Source organism: Pongo pygmaeus, chromosome 8, assembly GCF_028885625.2.
Source record: "Pongo pygmaeus isolate AG05252 chromosome 8, NHGRI_mPonPyg2-v2.0_pri, whole genome shotgun sequence".
NCBI classification, from domain to species: Eukaryota; Metazoa; Chordata; class Mammalia; order Primates; family Hominidae; genus Pongo; species Pongo pygmaeus.
This window is the reverse complement of record NC_072381.2, coordinates 48,672,167-48,681,762: the sequence shown is the minus strand read 5'-3', so window position 1 is coordinate 48,681,762 and position 9,596 is coordinate 48,672,167. Positions and strand designations below refer to the sequence as shown.

Genomic DNA, 9,596 nt, shown 5'->3' with positions numbered 1-9,596 from the left:
GCAATTGCAACAAAAACAAAAATTGACAAGTGGGACCCAATTAAACTAAAGAGCTTCTGCACAGCAAAATAAACTATCAACAGAGTAAACAGACAACCTACAGAATGGGAGAAAATATTTGCAAACTATGCATCTGACATAGGTCTAATAGCCAAAATCTAAAAGGAACTTAAACAAATCAACAAGCAAAAAACAACCTCATTAAACAGTGGGCAAAAGACATGAACAGGCACTTTTCAAAAGAAGATTAGATATACACGTGGCCAACAAGCATATGAAAAAAATGCTCAACATCACTAATCATTAGAGAAATGCAAGTCAAAACCACAATAAAATACCATCTCACACAAGTCAGAATGGCTGTTATTAAAGAGCCAAAAAATAACAAATGCTGGCAAGGTTACAGAGAAAAGGGAATGCTTGCACACTGCTGGTGGGAATGTAAATTAGTTCAGTCACTGTGAAAATCAGTTTGAAGATTTCTCTAAGAACTTAAAATAGAACTACCACTTTATTTGCCGTGTTTACTGCAAGAATGAAGACCATTCTCAGCAATCAGACTGTCGACATTCCGGAAAATGTCATTACTCTGAAGGGACGCACAGTTATTGTGAAGGGCCCGAGAGGAACCCTGTGGAGGGACTTCAATCACATCAGTGTAGATCTCAGTCTTCTTGGAAAGAAAAAAAAGAGGCTCCGGCTTGACAACATTTGTGGTGAGGTAACAGAAAGGAACTGGCTATGGTTCGAACTATTTGTAGTCATGTACAGAACATGATCAAGGGTGTTACACTGGGCTTCCATTACAAGATGAGGTCTGTGTATGCTCACTTCCCCATCAATGTTGTTATCCAGGAGAATGGGTCTTTTGTTGAAATCCGAAATTTCTTGGGTGAAAAATACATCCGCAGGGTTCGGATGAGACCAGGTGTTGCTTGTTCAGTATGTCAAACCCAGAAATATGAATTAATCCTTGAAGGAAATGACATTGAGCTTGTTTCAAATTCAGCGGCTTTGATTCAGCAAGCCACAACAGTTAAAAACAAGCATATCAGGAAATTTTTGGATGGTATCTATGTCTCTGAAAAAGAAACTGCTCAGCATGCTGATGAATAAGATCTAAGAGTTGCCCAGCTACAGAAACAAGATGCCGGGTGACTCCTAAGACCTACTTGTGATATTTAAATGATGCAATAAAAGACCTATTGATTTGGAAAAAAAACAACAACAACAGAACTACCATTTGACCCATTTTGACATATGCATGTGTGTCTTTATGGTAGAACAACTTATAGTCCTTTGGAATATAAGGAATCCTCTGGGTATATTACTGAGTATATACCCAAAAGAATATAAGTCGTTGTACCATAAAGACACACTTGCTTATGTTCGTCACAGCACTACTCACAATAGCAAAGACATGGAATCAACTTAGGTGTCCATCAATGGTGAACTGGATAAAGAAAATGTGGTACACATACACCATGAAATACTACATAGCCTTAAAAAAAAGAATGAGGATCATGTTTTTTGCAGCAACATAGATGCAACTAAAGACCAGTATCCTGAGAGAATTAATGCAGGAATAGAAAATCAAACACCACATGTTCTCATGTAGGAGTTAAACATTGAGTACACATGGACATAAAGAAGGGAACAGTACACACTGAGGTCTACCTGATGGTGGAAGTTGGAAAGAGAATGAGGATCTAAAACTACCAGTCAGGTACTATTCTCACTACCTGGGTAATGAAATAATTTGTACACCAAACCCCAGCATCACGCAATTTACCCATGTAATAAGCCTCCACATGAATCCCCTGAACCTAAAAGTTGGAAGGAAAAACCAAATGGTTTCTTGCAGACACCAAAAAGAAGACAGCTCATGGCTTTTTACAAGAGCCGGAGAGTTCTGATTGGTGTCAGTGGTTGTTAGATAGGACTTGTGCTCTTGGAGTTCGGGTTAGGCCCTTGCAGTTTGGGGTTGGGCTTATAAGACAGTGTCAGGCAGGAGTTTTTGTATCTGCAGCTCTCTGTCCTTGTGTGACTCACGTAGTAAGCTGTGGTTTGGAATAACTTTTTGTGATAGCTCCTGTTATCAGTTAAATTATGGGTGAGAGTCCTCCCTTCATGGCCTTCCCCAGCTCTGTTGTAAAGGATAAGTAGTATTTGTAAAGGATAAGTAGTATTTTTTTTTTTTGAGATAGATAAGTAGTATTTTGAGAGAGATGGAAGCAGAAGCCCATTATCCTGCAGTAGATATAGACATGGGACAGGGTCATGGGATTTGGGGTTGAGTACGGAACTTATAAACCATGCTGCCCACTCAACCTCTCCCAAACTTTCAGACTAGCCTCCTTTAAAAGTAAATAAGATCAAGGAAGTGCCAAATTCCAGTTCCTCCCCTGGCTCCCTTAGCATGACATCAGTTCCTTTCTTTGGCCCCCATGGCCCTGCATGACCTGGCTTCTGGCCCTTTCTCCAAACTCACCTCAGCCCATCGCCCCTCATCCACTTCACTGCACCCACAATTTAGGCCAGGATTTGACACAAGTGACTCTATTTTGAATCTTACAACTTTTGCTTGGCTAGCATGAGAAGGAGGACACCTGAAGGGGATGGAGATTCAGAGGCATTAGCACCACTTGCAGGGTTTTCCTACATGAAGCCCAAAATCCACTCCCAGGGAAGATCACTGAGAATGCTGAGACAGCTCCCTCCCCATCCTGCTTAGAGAAGGGAACAGCAGCCTTAATCTTCAGAGGAAGAGCAATGCACCCTGCTGCCTGGGGGCATGGGTGGAAACCCACTGCAGCTGGGGGAAGGGGATATTAAAGGAAATCTGCATACCTGGGGAAGGCAGGGAAACACGTGAGATCCCTCATCAGAGCTAGAGCAGGTACAGGGCACTTAGGAAAGCATCAGTTTCACTGAGCCTGCCTGAGTCCAGGCCTACTCAGAATGTTTGAGGTACCCTTCTCCCTTCCCCCAACACCATGCTAACAGACATCAGGCACACATGGCAGTGGTGCCTAGCCAGGAGAACTGCAACAACAGATTCTTCACAGGGAGCAACACAAAGAGAAGACCCAAAACCACCCAGCCAGACTTCTAAGCCAGGCAGAATACAGGCAGTGGGGAAAACCCTCTGGAAAAGTAGTTCACACCCTAAACACAAGGTATAACCAGAGGAATTGGAACTCTCTGGCTCTGAGGATAACCAGAGCACAACAAACTTCAAATTCAGCCAAACTGGTGACAGCATTAACACAACCCTCCATGCTGAAGGTCTAGCAGAAGGAAAGGCATGCTCATGTTCAGTGTAAAAAAATTGCTTCCGTACCCACCACCCTCCATAAGATGTTCAACTTCCAACAAAGCAACAATAACAAAAACAGGAGGCATGTGAAACACAAGAAGAGCTCAGAGCTCAGTCTAGGAGACAAGGTAGGCATCCGAACCAGAATCCGACATGGCACCAAGGTTGGAACTGTCAGACAGGAGATGGGAAATGACTGTGATTAATACTTTAGAGGTTCTAATGTGAAAGGTTCAACATGCAGTAGCAGATGGGTAATTTCTGAAGACAGGCAGAAATCCTACAATCAAATAGAAACAGAAAAGACAAAAAATACAGTAACATAGATGAAGAATGTCTCAACATGCTCTTCAGTGGATATGACACAGCTGAGGAAAGAATCAGTGAATCTGAAGATACAGCAATAGAAATTAGCTAAATGGAAATGTGATGAGAAACATAAAATGAATTTTAAAAACAGTACATCAAGTTGCTTCAAAGATGGCTGAATAAAAATAGCTCTAGTCTACAGCTCCTAGCGAGATTGACACAGAAGATGGGTGATTTCTGCATTTCCAGCTGAGGTACCTGGTTCATCTCATTAAGACTGGTTGGACAGTGGATGCAGCCCATGGAGGGCGAGCCGAAGCAGGGCGGGGTGTTGCCTCACCCGGGAAGCACAAGGGGTTGGGGGATTTCCCTTTCCTAGCCAAAAGAAGCCGTGAGTGGCTGTACCTGGAGAAGCGGTACACTCCTGCCCAAACACTGCACTTTCCCCACAGTCTTCACAACCAGCAGACCAGGAGATTCCCTCCTGTGCCTGGCTTGGTGGGTCCCATGCCCACAGAGCCTTCCTCGCTGCTAGTGCAGCAGTCTGATATCTACCTGGGATGCTGGAGCATGGAGGGAGGGGCGTCTGCAATTGCTGAGGCTTGAGGAGGCAGTTCTATGCTCACAGTGTAAACAAAGCAGCCAGGAAGCTCTTAACTGGGTAGAGCCCACTGCAGCTCAGCAAGGCCTACTGCCTCTGTAGATTCCACCTCTGAGGGCAGGGCATATCTGAACAAAAGGCAGCAGACAGCTTCTCCAGACTTACACATCCCTGCCTGACAGCTCTGAAGAGAGCAGTGGTTCCCCCAGCATGGCATTCAAGCTCCGATAATGGACAGACTGCCTCCTCAACTGGGTCCCTGACTCCTGTGTAGCCTGACTGGGAGACACCTCCCAGTAGGGGCCAACAGACACTTCATACAGGTGGGTGCCCCTCTGGGACAAAGCTTCCAGAGGAAGGAACAGGCAGCAATCTTTGCTGTTCTGCAGCCTCCACTGGTGATAATCAGCCAAATAGGGTCTGGAGTGAAACTCCAGCAAACTCCAGCAGACCTGGAGCAGAGGGGCCTGACTGTTAGAAGGAAAACTAACTAGTATCAACATCAACAAAAGGGATGTCCACTCAGAGACCTCATCCAAAGGTCACCACCATCAAAGACCAAAGGTAGATAAATCCGTGAAGATGGGGAGAAACCAGTGCAAAGAGGCTGAAAATTCCAAAAACCAGAACGCCTCTTCTCCTCCAAAGGATCACAGTTCCTTGCCAGCAAGGGACAAAACTTGATGGAGAATGAGTTTGACAAGTTGACAGAAGTAGGCTTCTGAAGGTCAGTAAAAACAAACTTCTCTGAGCTAAAGGGGCATATTCTAACCCATCACAAAGAAGATAAAAACCTTGAAAAAAGGTTAGATGAATGGCTAACTAGAATAAGCAGTGTAGAGAAGAGCTTCAATGACCTGATGGAGCTGAAAACCACAGCACAAGAACTTCGTGAAGGATACACAAGCTTCAATAGCCGATTCAATCAAGCAGAAGAAAGTATATCAGTGATTGAAGATCAAATTAATGAAATAAAGCTAGAAGACAAGATTAGAGAAAAAAGAGTGAAAAGAAACTAACAAAGCCTCCAAGAAATATGGGCCTATGTGAAAAGACCAAATCAACATTTGATTGGTGTGTCTGAAAGTGACAGGGAGAATGAAAACAAGTTGGAAAACAATCTTTAGGATATTATCCAGGAGAACTTACCCAACCTAGAAGGCAAGCCAACATTCAAATTAAGGAAATACAGAGAACACCACAAAGATACTCCTCGAGAAGAGCAACCCCAAGACACATAATTGTTAGATTCACCAAGGTTGAAATGAAGGAAAAAGTGTTAAGGGCAGCCAGAGAGAAAGGTCAAGTTACCCACAAAGGAAGCCCATCAGACTAAAAGCAGATCTCTCAGCAGAAACCCTACAAGCCAGAAAAGAATGAGGGCCAATATTCAACATTCCTAAAGAAAAGAATTTTCAACCCAGAATTTCATATCCAGCGAAACTAAGCTTCATAAGTGAAGGAGAAATAAAATCCTTTACAGACAAGCAAATGCTGAGAGATTTTGTCACCACCAGGCCTGCCTTACAAGAGCTCCTGAAGGAAGCACTAAACGTGGAAAGGAACAACTGATACCAGTCACTGCAAAAACATGCCAAATTGTAGAGACCATCCAAGCTATGAAGAAACTGCATCAATTAACAAGCAAAATAGCCAGCTAGCATCATAATGCCAGGATCGGATTCACACAGAACAATATTAACCTTAAATGTAAATGGGCTAAATGCTCCAATTAAAAGACACAGACTGGAAAATTGGATAAACAGTTAAGACCCAGCAGTGTGCTGTATTCAGGAGACCCATCTCACATGTAAAGACACACATAGGCTCAAAATAAAGGGATGGAGGAAGATCTACCAAGCAAATGAAAGAAAAAAAAAAAAAAAAAAGCAGGGGTTGCAATCCTGGTCTCTGATAAAACAGACTTTAAACCAACGAAGACCAAAAGAGACAAAGAAGGCCATTGCATAATGGTAAAGGGAACAATGCAACAAGAAGAGCTAACTATCCTAAATATATATGCACCCAATACAGGAGCACCCAGACTCATAAAGCAAGTTCTTAGAGACCTAAAAAGAGACTTAGACTCCCACACAAGAATAATGGGAAACTTTAACACCCCACTGTCAATATTAGACAGGTCAACGAGACAGAAACTTAGCAAGGATATCCAGGAACTTGAACTCAGCTCTAGACCAAGCAGACCTAATAGACATCTACAGAACTCTACACCCCAAATCAATAGAATATGCATTCTTCTCAGCACCACATCACACTTATTCTAAAATTGACCACATAATTGGAAGTAAAGCACTGCTCAGCAAATGTAAAAGAACAGAAATCACAACAAACTGTCTGTCATACCACAGAGTAATCAAATTAGAACTCAGGATTAAGAAACTCAATCAAAACTGCACAACTACATGGAAACTGAACAACCTGCTCCTGAACGACTACTGGGTAAATAACAAAATGAAGGAAGAAATAAAGCTGTTCTTTGAAACCAATGAGAACAAAGACACAACATACCAGAATCTCTGGGACACATTTAAAGCAGTGTGTAGAGGGAAATTTATAGCACTAAATGCCTACAAGAGAAAGCAGGGAAGATCTAAAATTGACACCTTAACATCACAATTAAAGAACAAGAGAAACAAGAGCAAACAAATTCAAAAGCTAGCAAAAGAAAAGAAATAACTAAGATCAGAGCAGAAGTAAAGGAGATAGAGACACAAAAAAACCCTTCAAAAAATCAATGAATCCAGGAGCTGGTTTTTTGAAAAGATCAACAAAATAGATAGACCACTAGAAAGACTAATAAAGAAGAAAAGAGAGAAGAATCAAATTCATGCAATAAAAAATGATAAAGGGGATATCACGATATCACCACTGATCCCACAGAAATACAAACTACCATCAGAGAGTACTATAAACACGTCTATGCAAATAAACTAGAAAATCTAGAAGAAATGGACGAATTGCTGGACACATACACCCTCCCAAGACTAAACCAGGAAGAAGCTGAATCTCCGAATAGACCAATAACAGGCTCTGAAATTGAGGCAATAATTAATAGCCTACCAACCAAAAATAGTCCAGGACCAGACGGATTCACAGCCAAATTCTACCAGACATACAAAAAGGAGCTGGTACCATTCTTTCTGAAACTATTCCAATCAATAGAAAAAGAAAGAATCCTAACTCATTTTATGAGGCCAGTATCATCCTGATACCAAAACCTGGCAGAGACACAACAGAAAAAGACAATTTTAGGCCAATGTCCCTGATGAACATTGATGTGAAAATCCTCAATCAAATACTGACAAACTGAATCCAGCAGCACGTCAAAAACTTATCCATCACGATCAAGTCGGCTTCATCCCTGGGATGCAAGGCTGGTTCAAACACACAAATCAATAAATGTAATCCATCACACAAACAGATCAAATGACAAAAACCACATGATTATCTCAATAGATGCAGCAAAGGCCTTCAACAAAATTCAACAGCCTTTCATGCTAAAAACTCACAATAAACTAGGTATTGATGGAATATATCTCAAAATAATAAGAGCTATTTATGACAAACCCACAGCCAATATCATACTGAATGGGCAAAAACTGGAAGCATTCCCTTTGAAAACTGGCACAAGACAGGGATGCCCTCTCTCACCACTCCTATTCAACACAGTGTTGGAAGTTCTGGCCAGGGCAATCAGGCAAGAGAAAGCAATAAAGGGTATTCAAATAGGAAGAGAGGAAGTCAAATTGTCTCTGTTTGCAGATGACATGATTGTATATTTAGAAAACGCCATCGTCTCAGCCCCAAATCTCCTTAAGCTGATAAGCAACTTCAGCAAAATCTCAGGATACAAAATTAATGTGCAAAAATCACAAGCATTCCTATACACAAATAACAGACAAACAGAGTGCCAAATCATGAGTGAACTCCCGTTCACAATAGCTACAAGGAGAATAAAACACCTAGGAATACAACTTACAAAAGATGTGAAGGACCTCTTCAAGGAGAACTACAAACCACTGCTCAAAGAAATAAGAGAGGACACAAACAAATGGAAAAACATTTCATGCTCATGGACAGGTGGATGCGATATTGTGAAAATGGCCTTACTGCCCAAAGTAATTTATAGATTCAATGCTATCCCCATCAAGCTACCACTGACTTTCTTCATAGAATTGGAAAAACTACTTTAAACTTCATATGGAACCAAAAAAGAGCCTGCATAGCCAAGACAATCCTGGGCAAGAAGAGCAAAGCTGGAGGCATCACGCTACCTGACTTCAATCTATACTACAAGGCTACAGTAACAAAAACAGCATGGTACTGGTACCAAAACAGATATATAGACCAATGGACCAGAACAGAGGCCTCAGAAATAACACCACACATCTACCAACATCTGATCTTTGACAAACCTGATGCACACAAGCAATGGGGAAAAGATTCCCTGTTTAATAAACGGTGTTGGGAAAACTGGCTAGCCATATGCAGAAAACTGAAACTGGACCCCTTCCTTACACCTTATACAAAAATTAACTCAAGATGGATCAAAGACTTAAACATAAGACCTAAAATCATAAAAATCCTAGAAGAAAACCTGGACAATACCATTCTGGACGTAGGCATGGGCAAAGGCTTCATGCCTAAAACACAAAAAGCAATGGCAACAGAAGCCAAACTTGACAAATGGGATCTAATTCAAGTAAAAAACATCTGCACAGCAAAAGAAACTATCATCAGAGTGAACAGGCAACCTACAGAATGGGAGAAAATTTTGGCAATCTATCCATCTGACAAAGGGCTAATATCCAGAATCTACAAAGAACTTAAACAAATTTACAAGAAAAAAAGCAAACAACCCCATCAACAAAATGAGCAAAGGATATGAACAGACACTTCTCAAAAGAAGACATTTATGTAACCAACATACATATGAAAAAATGCTCAACATCACTGATCATTAGAGAAATGCAAATCAAAACCACAATGAGATACCATCTCATGCCAGTTAGAATGGCAATCATTAAAAAGTGAGGAAACAACAGATGCTGGAGAGGTTGTGGAAAAATAGGAACACTTTTACACTGTTGGTGGGAGTGTAAATTAGTTCAACCATTGTGGAAGACAGTGTGGCGATTCCTCAAGGATCCAGAACCAGGAATACCATTTGACCCAGCATTCCCATTACCGGGCATATACTCAAAAGATTATAAATCATTCTCCGATAAAGACACATGCACATGTATGTTTATAGTGGCACTATTCGCAATAGCAAATACTTGGAACCAACCCAAATGTCCATCAATGATAGACTGGATTAAGAAAATGTGGCACATATACACCATG

General features: G+C 41.4%; 1 pseudogene; it reads left to right on the top strand.

Annotated features, from left to right (window-relative positions):
- Positions 1–535: 535 nt before the first annotated feature.
- Positions 536–1,116, top strand: LOC129006406 (large ribosomal subunit protein uL6-like; annotated as a pseudogene).
- Positions 1,117–9,596: the final 8,480 nt, after the last annotated feature.